This window comes from Carettochelys insculpta, chromosome 28 (assembly GCF_033958435.1).
Source record: "Carettochelys insculpta isolate YL-2023 chromosome 28, ASM3395843v1, whole genome shotgun sequence".
In the NCBI taxonomy this organism is placed as follows: domain Eukaryota; kingdom Metazoa; phylum Chordata; order Testudines; family Carettochelyidae; genus Carettochelys; species Carettochelys insculpta.
In genome coordinates, this window is record NC_134164.1 from 4,455,445 (window position 1) to 4,472,899 (window position 17,455).

General features: G+C 67.3%; 1 protein-coding gene across 2 annotated transcripts in view; it reads left to right on the forward strand.

Annotated features, from left to right (window-relative positions):
* Nucleotides 1–11,443: 11,443 nt before the first annotated feature.
* The window catches only part of RARA (retinoic acid receptor alpha), a 38,684-nt gene continuing 32,672 nt past the window's right edge, over nt 11,444–17,455 (forward strand). For both annotated transcript variants that reach the window (XM_074978748.1, XM_074978750.1), the window contains exon 1: nt 11,444–11,548. The gene's annotated coding sequence lies outside the window, so the exon portion shown is untranslated. The remainder of the gene's footprint in view (nt 11,549–17,455) is intronic.

Genomic DNA, 17,455 nt, shown 5'->3' on the forward strand with positions numbered 1-17,455 from the left:
CAGCGCGGCTGTGAACTTTCCCAGGTCCCGGGGCTGCCGGGCCTGGCTGGGAGCAGCTCCCCGGGGTGGCGCGGCACCGCACGGGGGGGCAGGGGAAGGCCGGCAGCGGGGTCTGCCCCCCCGCGGAGGCTGGGTTCGAAGTTTGGCCCGGCCCCGGCAGTGGCGCGATGCCCATGTGCCCCAGGCGCCCAAGGTCCGTGGTTCGAAACGTGGCCGGAACGGTGCTGCTCTCCCGGCCCGCTGAGCCGCCTGTGCTCCGCCCCAGAGGTGGCTGCATTTGGGGCTGGTTCCGGAGCTGTTTGCTGCGCCATCTGGAGGGCTGGAAATGGGAAGTGGGTAGTTCTGCGGGGGGTCCTGGTTTCCCATTCATTCCAAAAGCCACACGGGGGTTTGGGGCAAGAAAAGAGGGAACTGGCCTGGAGCGGAGCACAGGGGTCTGGGTCTGCACCTGGGAGCTGGCCTGCCCTGCTGCTGCCTGGCCACGCGCACACCGGCCTGGCAGGGGGCAGCTGGGGCGTGGGGCAAGGAAGTTGCCCTTTCCCATGGCAGACCTGGGCTCTGAGCACGGGACAAGTTGGACGAGCCGGCCTGGCTCAGTTTCTGGTTCCCTGGGCACAGACCCAGGCGGAGGGCCGCAGGCTGTGGCCAGCGTAGGGAGACACCAGACTGGTGAAAGGCCAACTAGCCGCTTTCGGCTGGCACGACTGGGAGAGGAGAATGAGTAGGTGTGGAGAGCTGCCCCCCCGCCCCAGGTCTCCCCAGGCAGTGCCCCATGTTTCTCCCTCAGCACGTGGTGGGGCCTAGGCCAGGGAGACCTCTGCCACTGTGCATGTCGCAAGCTCTTGAGAGGGGGCTGGTGCATCTGTCCCCTGCTGGGTGCCACAAGGGGAAGGGAAGGCAGGACATTGTTCCTGTGCTATGAGTGGAGAAACTGAGGCAGGGAGCAGCACGGACTTGCCTCAGATCATGCAGCCGGTCCGCAGCTGAGCCGAGAACGGAACCCAGGCGTCCCAGCCCCCGTTGGCAGCACCGGGGATGTGCCTGAGAGGTCTGTGCTGTGGGCTACTTGCCAGGAGCTGCCAGCTGCCGTGTGTGCACCCGGGGCCAGTGCTCGGAGGACCTGTCGCGGTGCCAGGACTGGCTCCCTGCTGTCATCTCTGCCCTGTGATGCCCAGCTGGGCACAGGTTTGTCACACCCCAGTGACCAGGCCTTGAACCCCAGGCCTGGGGGAGGGGGCAGCACAAGGTGCTGCTGGGGAGCCCCAGGGGTCCCTGTTTAGTGGGGGGCTGCCGTGCCCGCCAGCTCCCTGTCTGTAAGTGGTGGGTCTCCCCCTGCATTGCCTGTAATTATCTGGCGGCTCTGCGGGCTGCCGAGCGAATGTAGGTCATGCAGATGGGTGAGTCCTGGATTTCCGGCCTTTCAAGCGTGCTGGGGACGGAGGCGGCTTCTTTGGTGGCTGGCACAGCCGTCCTGTGCCAGGGGCCTCAGGGCTGGCACCCGCCACTGCTTCTCATCCAGCTGGGGGTCCAAGCCCATCTCTCTCCCTGCTGCTGCAGGGCTGGCTGGCCTGGAAGCCAGTGCCTGCTGGGGGGCGGGGGAGTGTCCCATCCATGGACCTGTGGGAGAAGTGGTTTCATGTCCCAGTCTGGAGTGACAGTACCAGGGGGTGTCCAGAGCACAACAGCTCATCCCCCCACCAGCTTGGTGAAGTTTTGATCAGTTTTGGGGTTGGAGGAGGATTTTCTGCCAAGGCTTTCAGCTGACTGGACAGGGGAATGAGGACTCCTGCCAGTTTGGGGTGGGGTGGCAGTGGGGTCTAATGGTTAAAGGGGGCTGAGCCCAGCGTGGGGCTGCCAACATGGGTTGGCAGGAGCCAGGACTTCTGGGTGTGATCCCTGGTTCTGCCAGTGACTCCCTGGGTGAGCTGGGGGAGGGGTTCTTTCTGTGCCTCAGTTTCCCAGGCTGTGCAGTGAGGGACAGTAGGGAGGAGACAGGCTTTGAGCTCCTTGCAGAGAGTGCCAGCTGTCTGCAGGGACAGGGATGCTTCTGCCAGGCTAAACTGGAGCTGGGATGTGGCAGGATGGGGGCTTAGGCAGCCCCAGCCTGGCCTGGAAGCACAAACTTGCCAACAGCTTGGTGAGGGGTGTATCCTGAAAGTGCTCCCTGAGCCCCCCAGCTCTGCTGGTCATGAGCCCCTCAGTCTGACTGCCAGCCCTCTGCCAGCCCTTTTCGTCCCCAGCCTCCTGTGAGAGCTGCACCCTCTGATCAGCAGTGCTGCCAGTGCTGAAGTAAGGCTGGGGCACAGGGACGTGCTTGAGTTTGGGGACTGGGTGTGGGCCTGGTTTGGGAGCTGCAAGTCAGACTCCTGGGTTCTTTCACAGGACTCACTACATGATGTTGGACAAGGTGCTGTTCTGGGCCTCAGTTTCCCCTATGTGAAAGGGCAGTAATGACCTTGCTGACGTGGGGTGGGGGGTTTTGCTGTGGTTCACCCCCCAGCACAGAGAGGTGAGGTTACCTTCCTGCCTGCCCACCCCCAAGCTGGGACCAGCCCCTCCCCCCTGCAGAGCTGCCTCTGTCCTCCGGAAGTGGGGGTGCCCCCCAGCCCCAGAATGAATCCTGGTTCCAGCATGTCCTCCTGCCCCCTGTTCTCATTTCTTCTCTGGCTGCACGGCCCATTGGGTGCCCAAGGGACCTAATTGGATCTGACAGCTGAGAAATACCACATTGGCTTTCAGGCCAAGAGTCGGGGTATGGGGAAAGGGGGTGCCCGGCGATCTTATGGGGCAGATGGGGCACATCTGGCCGCACGGCTCGCTGCCCACCATGAGGCCCCCCCACCCCCCTGCCCCCAGATACACTGAGTCGGTGCTGAGCACAGCCAGGCCTCTGCCAGGGCCCTGTCCAGCAGCAGGGAGTTCCGCAGGCTGCAGGCAGAGCGGGCAGCACTAGGGCCCAGAGGAGACCAGGCCCGTGGGGGGGATTGGGTGCTGGGGGCCGGCGGGGGCAGCAGGTCGGGAGTGAAGGAAGAAAGGTGTAATTTCTCCGGCCGGGCGCTAGGTGTCGCCGCTGCTCAGCGCTGGAGGCCCCTGTGTGTGTGTGGGGGGAGCTGGGGGGGCTCCAGGGCGCTGCGCCAGTCACCGCCCCCATGGCCCGCGGGCACTTCAGCCAGCAGCCCACGAAGCTGGGACGGGCCCCGCCAGCGCCCCCTGCAGGCCCGGCTGGGGGTGGGGAGGCCCGTCGTGGCCGTCGACCTTTCACCCAGTTGGCTGGGAGCTGGGGGGAAACGAGCGGGGGGGGGGGGGGGTTGCTCCGCGCGCCTGCTCCCAACTCCGGCCTCCTGCGCCTGGCACCCGGCCAGGGCATTAGCCAGCAGCCGGCAGGGCCTTGGCACGGGCCCAGGGTGGGGGAGGGGAGCCCCCCCCCCTTTCTCGGAGCTGCTCTGTGACCCGCCTTGGCATGAACCAGCCTGTGCCCCGGCGGGGTGGGGGGGGTGAGAGGAGCGGGGAGCCCGGCTAGAGTTTAGGGTCCCTGCATGCGGGGCAGAGACTCCCCGAGTGCCCCAGCAGGGCAAGGGCTGAGCAGTCCGTGCCCCTCACTCCTGACCCACAGCCCCTGCTCGCCCAGCCTGGGCTCCCCGCAGGCTGGCTGGGAATTGCTCCAGGGCTCTGTGGCTGGCCGGGCGGGGGTAGGGGAGGTGTTCGGGTAGACCCTGCTCCCCACTGTGTTGTCAGGTGCAGGGGGTGGCTCCCTGGTCTGGCTGCTCCCCGTGGGGCCCAGTGCTGGCCGCTGTTGGAGGCAGGGCACTGGGTACGTGGGCCTTTGGGCTGCCCCAGCAGGGCCGGTATCCCAAGATGGCTCCTGGCTGGGGCTGCTCTTGTCACCCCTGGTTTCCTGGTGGGGAAACTGAGGCAGACAGCAAGGGTGGGGCCTTCGGGTCACAAGGCGTGTTGGTGGCAGAGCTGGGGGCACTGAACCCAGGCGTCCTGGCTCCTCAGCCTTCATTTGTCCCAGCCCCACTGCCTGGGGGGACCCGGCTGTGCCAGCCCCCCCCCCATTCCTGCCCCCGTGCTGGCTGGGAGCAGGAGTTAAGCAGATAATGCGCCAGGGCTATTTATAGCCTTGCATTCCCTGGCATGTGTGGACGTGCAGTGCGCTGGGGGGGAGTTCAGCCGAGGCCGCTGCTCTCTGCAGCAGGCTGGGGTGGGCTGGGGGAGGGGGCAGGACAGGTTCTGACCCTCCCCCTCTCTGGGTGTGGCGCCTTGGGGACAGCTGGGAAGGTTTCCTGCCCCCTTGGGGGGCCCAGAGAGCCCCAGCCCCTCCGCACCTGGTGCTGTGTGCAGACAGAGCAGCTGTGCTGGCCAAGCCAGGCCCAAGTTGTCCCTGGGGTGCTGGAAGCTGGGGCGCCCTGAACCCCCCCTGGGTGCTGGGAGCTGGGGCACCCTGAACCCTCCTGGGTCCTTGCTGTGACTCAGCCTGGCTCTAGCAGCGACACATGGCCCATGACGCCAGCAGGAAGGAAAAGGTCGTCGGGTTTCTGCCAACCGCAGTGACGCGGGTGTGACAGCGGGGGGGGGCTGCCCCTGCTCCCCCGCAGCTGCCAGGAAAGGGAAACCCTCTGGGCTCAATCGGGGAGCTGCTCAGACTGGGGGATACCCCCTGCACTGCTCCCTCTTTGCCTGGCCCCGACGGAGGATTTGGTTCCTGTAGATGCTGGCACTGGGGGGTGTGGGGAGAACGGGACAGGAGGATATCGCCCTGGCAGCTGCCCGGACTCCTCGGTTTGCGCTGCAGGTGTTTGGGGCGCTGTGTCCCCGCCTCGCTCAGCAGTGGCCCCTCAGGTGCTGTGGGGAATGCAGCCGCAGGCACTAAAACATTGGGGAACCCGCCATGAGCGCTGCTCCCCGGTTAATTTCTTAATGGGGAGTTGGGCAGCCCCCCCCCCAGCTGTGCCGTGGGGACCTGCTGCCCTGGCTTGCAGGGCATTGGGGGGGCGGTTGGGTCCAGTCCCTGGGGGGCAGTCGGGGGCCCCCAGAGCCCCACCCCCATCCTTGCCGACAGGGGCTCCCTGCAGCTCTGGCAAAGGTCACGGGGTGGGGGGAGGACACACAAGCTCTTTGCAGCCTTGGGCCCTGCAGTCAGACGTGGGGCCCCCTTGAATGGCCCGGGCTGCACCCGCCACCCAGCAACTGTGGGGTTAACGGCTGCTGGAGCCCAGCCTAGGAGGGGGCAAAGAGACAACAGGGCCAGGGGCTGGGGGGGGCAGGACACCTGGGTTCTGTCCCAGCTGGGCGAGGGAAGTGGGTTCTACTGGTTAGTGGGGGGTGGGGGCAGGACTCCCGGACGCTATGCTAAGGGGCCTGGCGATGGGCCCCGATCCATACCCCCTCCTTCCAGCTCAAATGGGGCTGCCCCCACCCTGCCATGCAGCCCCCGGGGGCTCTGTGCTGGCTGCATGGCGGGGGAGAGAAGGGGAAGGAGCCGTCCTGCCCAGCACCAGCTGCAGCTGCCGTGGAGCTCGGGACCCTGCCTGTGCCCAGCTCTGATGCCTGGGGGCTTGGAAATGGGAGACCCTCTGTGTCCCTCCCCGTCTGGCCTGGCAGGGCCGCCGTGCTGGCAGCCGCAGGGGAGCCGGGGGGTCGAGTCAGAGTGAGACACCCACCCCCCGTTGGCCGGCTGGGCGCAGGCAGGTCCAGGAGCGCCATCTGTGGGCACTGCCAACGGAGCCTGGTATCTGCTGGGGGTGGGTCGGTGTCCCAGGTCTGTCCCTTGCTCTCTTGGCCCTGCCGGCCTTTTTCCAAAAGCGGGGGGCACCAGGTGCATGTGGAGTGGCCGCAGGGTAGTGGCTGGCACTGGGGGGCTGGGCAGTGGGAGGGGACATGGGAGGCTGGGGGGCAGGAGAGTCATGGGGGGCAGGAGAAGGGAGGGGTTATGGGGGTAGGTGGGGGTGGGGGACAGGAGGAGTTATGGAAGGCTGGCAGTGGGGGGTGGGGGCAGGCAGTGGGAGAGGTTATGGGGGGTGGGCAGTGGGGGGTGGGTGGGGGCAGGAGGGGTTATGGGGGCTAGCAGTGGGGTGTGGGGTAGGCAGGGGTGGGAGCAGCTTTGGGGGGCGGGAGGGGCTATGGGGGACTGGCAATGGGGCGGGGGGCAGGCAGGGGCTGGAGGGACAATGGGGGGCTGGCAGTGGGGCGGGGGGCTGGAGCGGCTTTGGGGGGCTGGCAGTGGGGTGGGGGGCTGGAGGGACTATGGGGGGCTGGCAGTGGGGCGGGGGGCAGGCAGGGGCTGGAGGGGCTATGGGGGGCTGGCAGTGGGACAGGAGGGGCTATGGGGGGGCTGGCAGTGGGGCGGGGGCAGGCGGCAGGTTTGTCATCTCAACAGCCCTTCAGCTCCCACTTTCTGCCGCAGTGGATGAAAAATCGATGGCGCAGATTGATTCGCTCGCGGCAGCGCCGGAGCCGTTAATCACCGGCCCGGGGGGGGCTGCCCCCACTGACGGGTCCCACGGGGGCTGAACGTAGCAGGCAACCCAGTTCCTCTGGCCCTGCCTCTGTGGGCTGCTTCTCCGCGCTGGGGAGAGGGGAGCCCCCGGTAACAGCCCCAGCCACTGGGGCCGGCTGCAGCAGGGACGCCCCAGGCCAGGCCCCCCAGGAGCCCCACTGGGGGGACCCCAGAGCTGCCAGTTCAGAGCAGAGCCTGGCGGGGGCGGGGGGGCAGAACTGGGTGTTCCCAGTCAGGGGCCGGAGGCTGCAGGAGAGGCCAGGCCATGTCTGGCACTGGCGGTGGTGTCAGAGCAGGGGGTGGTAGCTGGTCACACGCGTGTGCACGGACGTACTGGTGTGCATGTCGCTAACGGGGTCAGGCGTGGCTTTGTGCGCACAGCCTGATGCTTGCACACGTGTGTGCATGGGGGGGCTGGGCTCTGCAGCACACCCCCTCCCTGCTGGTTCTCCAGGCAGCCGTGCTGGGGGCTCCGTCCCCTATTTGTCCGTCGTCCCCCCCCAGCTGGGAGCCTGTCCTCCTTTGCACTCTCCTTACATAAGCCCACACGTGGCCAGGCACGGCTGCCTCCCTGTGCGGGGCCATCACCGCCTGCACCCAGATTCCATCTGACAGGGCGCGTTTTCCACTTGGCTGCAGCCACCAGCTGGGGGACCCTGTGTGACAGGCGCCCGGCTCGGCTCGAGCGTGGGGCATGAGGCAGTAGTGGCGGGGGGGGGTTTGAGGGGCACCAGCAGGGCTGGCGGTGGGATCCCAGCACTGGGACAGTGGGCGCTGTGGGTCGGGAGTGAGGCCCCATCAGTCTGCCCCCCAGGATTTCCTTCCAAGCTGCCCTCAGGGATGTGTTGGGATCGGTCCTGGCCCTGGTGGCCCAGACGGAGGCTGGATCTGTCCTGCACGGCCGGCCCTGGGTGCCCTCGGCTTTGTCTGAAAGGACACGGTCTGCCTGGCCCGATGCCCCCTGAGTGCCAGGTGCCCTCAGGACCGTCTGCTTCGGGGGGCAGGGCCGCTGGCCCCCTGTGTGTGCAGCGCCCGGCGCGATGAGGGAGGGAGGGTCAGGGGAGGGGTCTGGGCCGTGCCTGGTGTGATGGGGGGGACCACGGGTTCATGGGGAAGCTGGGAAACACCAGGAACACGGCCCTGGCCTGGTACTGGGTTAATGGTGGGGGCGGGCATTGCCCCCAGTGCGGTCTCCCGTCTGGCTCCGTTCCTGCCCCTGGCGCTGGCCGTGCGGCTGCCCTGGTCCCGCAGGTGGGGGCCATCTGGGCTGGGGCAGGTGGCCCATGTCCAGCTGGGCAGGAGCTGGGTTCGAAGACCCTTTCTGCCTCGACACATAGCGATTCCCACCCCCCAGTGCCCAGCCCTGGCAGGTGGGAGGGGCAGGGCCAGGTGATCCCCACTGGGAATGACACCCGGGGGGGGCGGCACCCAGCTGCCTTGGGAATTCCTGGCAACTGACAGCTTCTGCCTGGCAGCACTTGGGCCTGAGTGCCCCGCCCCAGCTGAGCTCTGCAGGTGCCCCTCACTCCCGACCTGTGCCCTGGTGCCTGCCCCGAAGCCCCCAGGGAGCTTGCGGTACTGAGGGTGGTGGAGGCAGCCATGTGCCTGGTCCCCTGTGTGGGAGGGGAGGCGGGTGCCCAGGCCGGCATGTTTGCGCCTTGTCCCTCTGCAGCTTCCTGCAGCTCCCTTCCAGCTGGTGGAGCTGGGCCCCAGCCTGGGCGACCTGCTGGGCCAGGCCAGATGTGCCCCTTGCTGCCGGGCTTCAGAGGGGCCAAGGCTGAACCAGGATCGCTGCTGGGGGGTGTGGGGCTTGCGCGCACCCAGAGTTGTGCAGGAGCTGCTCCATGGCTGCACCAGCTGTGCCCAGGGTCTGTGTGGCCTGGATCCCAGAGGGGCAGGGAGCTGGGGCTGCCCAGGGGGCCGAAGGAGGGGGCTGTCTGGGACATTCCTGCCATCTGAGCATGTGCAGCAGGGGACGGCTCCCAGTCCAGGGGGCAGATGCTTGCCCTAGACAACAGGGGTCCCGCTGCCGGGGAGGTCTTCGCCATGCCCTTGGAGTGTGGGGCCCTGGCGGCGGTTGTGGGGGGCCAGGGGACCCTTGTGCCTTGGCTCCCATGGTGCGCTGCCTGGCCCGGATCCAAGCACCACCCCGCAACTCCCATAGGGAAAGGGAGGCTTGGAGAACCAGCTGCCCAGAGGCAAGCAGCGAAGCCAGGTGCCTGGGTGCCTGACCCCCTCCACCTGTGTCCAGGGGAGTGCTGCAGAGAGGGGGCTGCATACAGTAGGGCCTGGCACTGTGCCCTGTCACCTGAAGTTGCACCTGCGGACCCAGCAAGTGCCCTGCTCCACTGGCGTGCACCCATACGTGTGCGTGCAGGCATCCAGTGAGCTGGCACGCTCATGCACTTGCACACATGGGTGCGTGCAGGCATACAGTGAGCTTGCACACACGTGCATGTGGGCATACAGTGAGCTGGCACGCTCATGCACTTGCACACACATGTGCACACTGTTTTGTTCCAGGGTCTGCTGTTGCCTGTTTCAGCTCAGGTGAAGGAAGTTGTCTCCCTCTGAGGTGCCACCCTGTCAGCCCAGGGAGCGCTGGGCCAGGCCGCAGGGTCGGGCAGTTGGAGGAAATACCAGACAGGCCCCCCTGTGCAGAGGTTGCTCTGTGCCTCAGTTTCCCCACTCTGTGTAAAGGGGGTTGTGATCCCAGCCTGTGGGAGGGGAGGTTAGTGGGACACAGCTGGACTCTGGTCCTGGTGCCCCTGGAATCAGGGGCAGAGGTGCCAGTAGGGGCTGGAGAGCGAGTTCCCAGTACCCCTGGTTAGGCCAGTCCAGTGTGTCTGGGGGTGCTGGGGTGGGAGGTGGGAGGCAGACCAGCCTGGCCCCTGGGGCTCAGCAGCCTCGGGGCCCAGTGACCTGCAGCTGTCAGTCCCATGAGTGCGGAGCGAGGGCTGTGGGCTCAGGCCCTGGCACTGTGTGAGCCCCCCGGCCTCTCTGGGGGGGCCAGGGCAGCAGGAAGGAGGCTGTGCTGACAGCGGGGTCCCAGCCTGGCTGAGAGCAGCGTAATGCGCAGAGCTGCCACAGACCCTCTGTCTCTGCGCTGGGGGAACTGCGAGGTGCCCATGTCCCCTGCCACTGGCAAGTCCTGAGGGCGCAGAGCTGCTGCAGCTGGGATAAGGGGCTTTTCCTGTCTGCGTGTGGCCGGGTTGCGGGGCAGCAAGTGGGAGCCAGTGAAATGCAGCTACCTCTGGGGTGGAGCGTGGCCCCCGCTTCACAGCCCTGTGGACCCGGCTTAGGGCTGCGTGCGGGAGGCAGCAGAACCGGCCGGGGGAGTTCAGGAGAGGACTGATCTGAGCCAGGCCAACGCCCTGACTCCAGGAAGGACTCCAGCCAGCTGCTGCACTGTCGCACAGCTGGGCCCTTGGCTGCCCCCTTCCCCTCCCCCAGCGGGGAGCCAGCCAGGGCGGGAGCTGCAGGGGCTGCTGAGCCCCAGGCAGGCCCAAAGTCAGGCAGGCAGCTCCTTTGGCCTCTGCCCCGGCGTGGGGCGGCGCTGGGGGTAGCTGTGAGCTGGGCCCCGGCAGTAGCTTAGCATGTTCCAGTTGATGTCTCCCCCCAACTCTCTCCCCCAGCCTGGGGAGCTCCTAGCAGAGAGTCAGCCCATAAATCAGGGCCTCCCCCTCCTCCTGCGTTTCCGATCCCTTGCCAGCCATTAATATCTCAGAACCACAGCAAGCCTTGCGCTCCGCCCCCGGGGCACCGCCAGCCCCAGGCAGTGCGGGGTGGGAGGGAGGGGGCTCCCCGACAGAGCAGCTGTCTCGGGGGCCTGTTTGTAGCCCAGGCCCGCCCCTCCCCTGGCCCCTTGCAGTGGGGCTGGGCCCAGCTGCCCCGGGGAGGGAACCCACTGCAGTCTTGTCTGCTTTTCCCTGGCCGAGTGAGACCGGATTCAGGCCGTTGGGCTGGAACTGTGCGGGTCTGGGGCCAGTGACAGGAATGTGCTGCAGGCCGAGAGCCCCTGCTCTTCTGGCGTCTCGCTCAGCTCTGTGCTGGCCACGGGCCTCTGCTTGATTGCTGTGTGCAGCTTCGTTGGGGCCAGGGTCAGGACCAGATGTGGCGCTGGGCGTGTGGGCACCCAGCTCGGGAATCCCAGTGCAGGGAGTTGTACAAAACTGCCCTCTGGCTGCAAAGTGCCTGCCTCTGGCTGCCCTCTATCCGTCTGCCTGCTCATCTGCCTGCCTGTCCGTCCATCCGTCCGCCGTCTGCCTCTCTGTCTGTCTGCTCATCTGCCTGCCTGTCCGTCCATCCGTCCGCCGTCTGCCTCTCTGTCTGTCTGCTCATCTGCCTGACTGTCCGTCCATCCGTCCGCCTGTCTGCCTCTGTCCATTGGTCCGTATGTTCACCTGCTTGCTTGTCTGCCTAACGTCCGTCTGCCCATCTATCTGCCCAACTGTCCCTCTGTCTGCCTCCCTCCCTCCCTCTCCATCCATCTGCCTGTGTGTCTGTCTATCTGCCTCCTTCTGTCAGTCCGCCTCTCTGCCTCTTTTTCGGTCTGCCTGTCTCTGCCCACCCATTGTGATTTCCACTGGAATTTCCTGCTGTCTTTCTTGCCCAGGCTTGGCCCAGGCCAGCACCATCCAGCTCCCCTGGTTGGCACTGCTGGAGAGAGGAAACTGAGGCAGGGGGCGGGGCGGGACTTGCCCCTGGGCCCCCAGAGAATCAGGGGCGGAGCTGAGAATAAACCACGGGAGTCCTGGCTGCCTGCCCCGCCCCGCCCCGCCCAGCCCCTGGCTATACTCGCCCCCTCCACGGCCGGGCCTCTGTCCCTTTAAGAGCCCCCCCTCCATTTCTCCCTCGCCGCCCACTTCAAAGGGCGGCTCCGGCGCTATCGCCCCGCCCCCTGCGCGCCATTGGCTGGCTGGCTCAGGGGGCGAGGCCCGCCCGCCGCCCTTCCCCGCCCCGTGTAAAGTTTCCCCGAGCACATGACCGGCCATGGCCGCCGCCGCCGAGCGCTGAGCGCGCGCCCGCCCCGCACCCCGCCCGGGCCAGGTACCGCGGGGGGGGGGCGGAACACGGGGTGCGGGACTGGGGGGGTGGAGCTGCGCGGGCGGAGGGGTGCGGGGCGGCGGGGGGGGGGACGCGGCTCCCCCCATCTGGCTGCGGGGTCCGGCCCTGCGGGGCGCAGCCTGAGTTCGGCGCCCCTGAGCTGGGACGGCCGCGGGGAGGCGGCCCCGCTGGTCCGGACCCGCTGGGGGGCGCCTCGGTTGCCCGCTGGGGAGCCCCTCGGCTAGTGTCAGCCCTCCGGGAGGCTCGGGCCTTTTCTGGGGAATCCCCGGGGCTCCCGGCCGGCTGCGGGCCCCGTGCCCTCCGCCCGCTCCGGCCCCGCCGCGGCCACCCCGGCCCCGCCGGGAAGTTTCCGACAGACTCTCGGGGCCCTTGGCCCGGGGCGGCTACGGGATGCGGGGCCCGGCCCCCCCCCTTCTCCTGCTGCGCCCATAGGGGTCCTGGCGCCCACAGGGGTCGGGGCGGGGGGCAGGGAAGACCCCGGCCTGTGCCCCGTGCGCGAATGGAACGCCTGTGGGTCCGGGTCAGAGGCTCCCTGCGGGTGTTGCGGGGCGGGGTTGTGCCGATCTCTGCTGGGGCCGGGGGTGGGCGCTCCCCACTGGCAGGCGGCCCCGGCTCGCTGGGCCAGGTGCTCGGAGCTGTGCTGCCGTGTGTGGCAGGGGGACGGGGTGGTGCAGAGATCTCTGCCGGGACCAGGGGTGGTAGCTCCCCACTGGTAGGAGGCCCTGGCTGGCCTGTTTCCATGAGCCAGGTGTGCGGCTCTGCAGCGTCAGGAGGGATGCGCTCGGCGCTGTACGTTAGAGTCAGGGTAAGTGACAGCCCTGGCAGTGAGGTGGACTTGCCACTAAGTCCCTGACAGGTCTCTGCTCTCCAGCGTCGGCACTGGGGGCTGGTAGGGGGTGCAGTGCCTGAGCCCTGGATGTAGCCTGGCGGAGAGGGTGGGGGTGGCACAGCCCTGGGGTTCCTGACCTGCCATGGAGGAGACAATCCCCTGAGGAGGAGGAAATCCTCTCTGACAACAACTTGCTGGTGCAACTTCACACCCGCTTCCCTCCCCAGCATGGGGGTGTCAAACGGGAGGGGGGTGTCGCTCCTTCCGCTGCTGCAGCAAATCAGTGCTGGGGGAGCCCTTGTTACCTGGGCCAGCCCAGTGTTCTCCCTAGCTGTGCCCTGCATCCTCTCCCCTGCCCTGCAGAGCTGCTGGCTCCTGCACCAGCAGCGCTGGGGCTGGGTAGGGGTGAATGGTGCAGCACAGGTGGCTTGCAGCAAAGCTCAGGCTCAGAGGCCTGACCCACCTGGCAGGTGGTACTGCCCCGGCTGCAGAAAGGGTGCATATGAGCCCTCCACCCCACGCGTGACTACTCTGCACTTTCTTGGGCGAAGGGCTCACCGGGTTTTCCAGTTTGATCCTCATTCAGCTGGTAGGGAAACTGAGGCGGGGAGGAAGCTATCCTGTAGCGCTGAGAATAGAACCCAGGAGTCCTGGCTACGAGCTCCTGGGCCTTTTCACAGATTGCTTCCCTGCAGGGGGTGCTGCTCTCCTGCCTCCACCCCCTGACCCGCGGGGTGCATGGAGGGCAGACAAAGAGCTGGCAGTGGGAGGGAGCGGAGCATTCTGGTGCTCGGCGTGTATGTTCCATGAGGCTGGGATGCCCAGGGGCCGGTGAGTGGCAGATCTTGGTGCCCGGGAGTGCGGCATGGCTCCATAGCTCAGCCGTAACACTGTCACCGCCCAGGCGGTAAATCGTCATCGTTAGCCTGGTGTAGATGCTTCTGTAGTGCCTGGGGTGGGGGGGTGCCCTGGCTAGAGGGCAGGAGGCTGGACACGTTGGGATTGTCTGACTGCTTCTTGCCCGAGCGATAGGCCATGAGGTTGTTAACATCAGCATCAGTGTCATCATTAGGTTTCAGGGTCAACCGCCAACAGGGGGTGGGCCTCAGCACCCACGGCTCCAGCCCCGCAGACGTTTGTCATGCTCTGCTCAGTGGCCCCAGGGCCCTGTGCTTGAATCTGGCTTTTCCTGGGGCCCTGCCCTGCCAGGAATGGGCTGTCACTCCTGGCAGCTGTCCTTTCTGCCCCTGGTGTTTGCCCTCCTTGGCTGGCTGGCCGGAGCAGTACCTGGGGGCAAGTCCGTGAGTGGCTGGCACTGCGTTCCGCCCCAGAAGTGGCTGCATGCCGGGTGTGCAGAGAAACGCTCTGGCGGGTGGGATGCGGCGGAGGAGGTGTCTGGTCTGTTTGTTTTATGCCGGGCAGAACCCCCAGCTTTCCCTGGGCTCTGTGCCAGCCCCGCCTAGACTCAGTTGCTTGGGGCAGCACTGGCAGGGCGGGCATGGTACCCCTCAGTGCCCGTCGCCCCACGGTAGCCAAATGTGAGGGGTCGGAGTCTGGGCTGCCAGCGTCCTGGCCATGCTCTGAGCAGGGCTCTTGCAGGATGGGAAGATGGAGACCTGGCTGGGGCCCTCCTTCCTGTCCAGCCCCTCCCCCGACACACCCACCCGTGTGGTGTTCATTGGGGAATCCCCCCCCAGCGTTGCTCTTCAGGCAGGAATGAAACCTAGTGGTCCTCCCGGCTTGTGCCCTGTGGCCGCAGCAGGAAGCCTCTGGGCGTGTCGGGGGGAGCTTTCCCCACGCGCTGGGAAAGGCCTGTGGGCCCCCTGCCGGCAGGGCCAGGCTGGGCCCTCCCCCCGCCCCGAGCTGCTCACCATGGGCCAGAAGCCAGGGCTATGGGGCGTACTGGCAGACTGCCCCTTGGCTGTGTGTGCCTGGCAGCGAGCCTCATCCCGCCCTGGCTGCCTGGCCCCGGAGAGCTGCTGCCCTGGGAGAACCAGGCACCACCAATGGGCTGGCTCTTGGGGCTGTGGGCTGGGTCCCCTGGGCTGTGCAAGGGGCTGGCTGTGTGCCTGCTTACTGTGAGTCTGGCTGGGGCACTGGGTGCCATGGGTGTCTCTGTCTGGTGTACAGTGCTGGGCTTTGGCCGTCTGTCCATGCAGCATGTCTGTTGGTGGGATGCTAGGGGCCGTCTGTCTGTCCGGGCAGTGCGTGTCTGTCTGCAGGTGCTAGGGGCCGTCTGTGTAGCATGCGTGCGTCCCCCAGGCTCTGGCGCTGTTCTGTGGCTAACCCGTGCGTCTCTCTCCCTATCCCACCATTCTCAGTGTTGGATGCTCCTGGCCCTGGGCTGGGCTGGGATGTGGGTGCGGGGTGGGGTGGGGGGCTGTCTTTGGGAGTGCTGGCCCCAGCATTGCCCAAGGGCACTGCCCTGCGCTTGGTTCAAACCCGGCTCCGTTAATCCTGAGCGGCTCTGAGCGGCTTTCAGAGATAAGGCCGTTAAGCCGCCCCTCCCACCCCCCGGCACAGACTGGCCTGGGGCCTGCGCCCTCTGCCAAATGCCCAGCCTGCTTGGCGTGAGGTCCTGCCCATCCTGCAGGAATGGCTCCTCCCCTGTCAGGGCTGTGGGGCTGAGGGAGCCCCAGTGCCTTGGGGGCAGAGGTGCGAATGGGCATCGGCGCTGGGCTCCTCCTTGCCTGGGGTGCTCTGTCCCCTCACGGGACTGGGGCTCCATATCTGTGGGGGCACTGCCCTGCAGCCTGCCGGCCTGGGGCTGCTGCGGGACAGATGTGGTGCTGGGATCCGTTGCCTTCCTTGGAGGGCCCCGGCTGTGAGGCTCCGGGCGCACGGATGTCCCTGGGCTAACTGGAGCTTGCAGCCGTTCCATCTGCTGAGCCGCACCCGGGTGTCCCCCGGAGGCTCCGTCTGCTTCCCTGGCACTGGGCTTGGCTCAGGGCCAGCGCCAGAGCCGGGGCTCAGGTCAGGACCGGCCAGGGCCTGGCTGGAGCAGCGTGGCTCTGCCTGTCCCTGAGCTGCAGCACTGGCGTCTCCAGACCCTGGCTGGCTCCGTTCCACGCTATTTATAACCAGGAGGCAGCTCAGTTGCTATGTTGCTGTTCTCTTCCCGGCCTCCCCAGCCTGATTGCCAGCTCTGGGCGAGGGCAGGGGAAGCCCAGACTCTGGCCTTCTCTCCTGGTGCTGGGGGAGTGGAGACTAGTGGGCAGAGCAGCGTCCTGGGGGCCAGGGTGCTGGGGTTCTCTGCTGGTGCTGGGGGTTAGACCGTGCTGACCTCTCTGGTCACTCCCTGCCGGGACCTGTGCACCCCATGGGCGAGGGGCTGCTAGCTGTCGTCCTGCGCGTGGTGCCCCCAGCTCCCTGGAGCCGGCTGGAGTGGCCCTGGCGGGAGGCGTGGCTGGTGGCTGCTCCTGCCCAGCGCTGTGCGCACGTTGAGATGATAAATGTGCTGATTAACAAAAATGGGTTAATCTCTCCGGCAGGCGGCGGGTGGGGCATGTGGTGGGGAGGGAGAGAAACGTGGTGTAACCCCTCGCTTGGCTCTGGGCTGGGCCAGGGGAGTGCTGGGCTCTGCCGTAGGCCGGCTCTGTCACCCTGAGCAAGTCACGCAACTGCACCGTGCCTCAGTTTCCCCAGGCTGGCGAGCTCCCTGGCCTGAGGCTCTTGTGCCCTGTGCAGTGGCTGGTACCACAGGCCCCGGCAGATGCCAGCGGCCCCAGGAGCCGATTGGTGGCTGCGGCTGGGTTTCTCTCCCATTTCTCGTGGCGCTGCAACCAGGCCAGGTCTCCAGACAGCTGGCTCGCATTAGCCGCTGCTGCCGAGGATCCACCCCTCCTGCCCCACAGCCCGGGATTCCCCCTCCGGGCACCCCGCAACTCCTGCTTGCTCCAGGGCTGCTGCCTCGGACGGGAACTGGCTGGGTCCCGGCTGTGGTCAGTCCAGACCAGTGGCTGTGGCTGCTGGTCGGGTGGGGCCGCACCTGTTGCTGGAGAAGAATGGGGCGCAGGGCGGGGGGCAGGGGGGCTGTTCCTGCTGGTAACCGGAGCTGGGGACAGGTGGAATTTCATTTTGCAGCTTAACTCTCAGCTGGCGGGGGCTGGGCTGGGTGGGGGTGGGAGGGGGCTGGGATCCCTGGGGTCTCGCCTTGCAGCCCTGGGCTGGCTGGAGCATGAGGAGATGGGGGCAGCCCCAGGCACTGCTGGCACAGTGAGCCCCTCTGCCAGCGGGCAGTGCCCTGGCCTGCCTTGGGGTTTCCATCTGCTGCCGTTGGGCTCCAGTGGCTGGATCCTGCCCTGGCAGCGCTGGGGGAGCGTGGCTGCTGCTGTCGCTTCCTGAGGCTGTCCTGGGGGCTGCCCTGGGCCCCAGACTGGCTGCCCCGCCTGGCCCAGGGGCTGGGCTCATCCCGGCCGCATGATTCATCCCCCATTGGATGTGAGAGATGCAGGTGACTCAGCGCCTAGAGGTTGCTGGGGAGCTGCCCCCCCCACCCCCCCGTAGCACACACCGTCTGGCACCTCAGCCTGGCCTGAGGCTCCCCGTGTGGCAGCCCCAGGGCTTCAGCTGGTGCCCCCTGCCCTGCCAGCCCTGGGTGCCCCTTTTCTGCCCTCCCCAAGCTGGGCCAGCCCCGGGCTAGGGTCTGGCCAGGCCCCTCCCTGTGCGTGAGAGGCTGGCACAGCTGCCCAGCCGCGTGCTGGAGGAAGCCGCTGGCTGCAACCACACTTCAGATTCTTGGGGCGCTTCCTGCCTGGGGTTGGGGGGGCGGCACCATGAGAACAGGGCTGTAAGCACCTGGTGAGGGGCGGGTCAGCCCTTCGCCGCACGTGCCCAGCTGGTGCCAGCAGCCACTCCTGGCCTGGGGGCTGCGGAGGGCCGGGCGGTGCCAGCTGCAGCTCAGCCTGACCCGAGAGCTGGAGGGGAAGCTGCGGCCGCAGGCCTGACGGGAAGTGCGCGGTCGGGGCTTTGCCTGTGGCACCAGAGCCTGCAGGATTGGCAGTTGCCCTCCCCGGCAGGGGCCTGGCTCGCAAACCCCCACCTCCAGCTCCAGGTCAGCC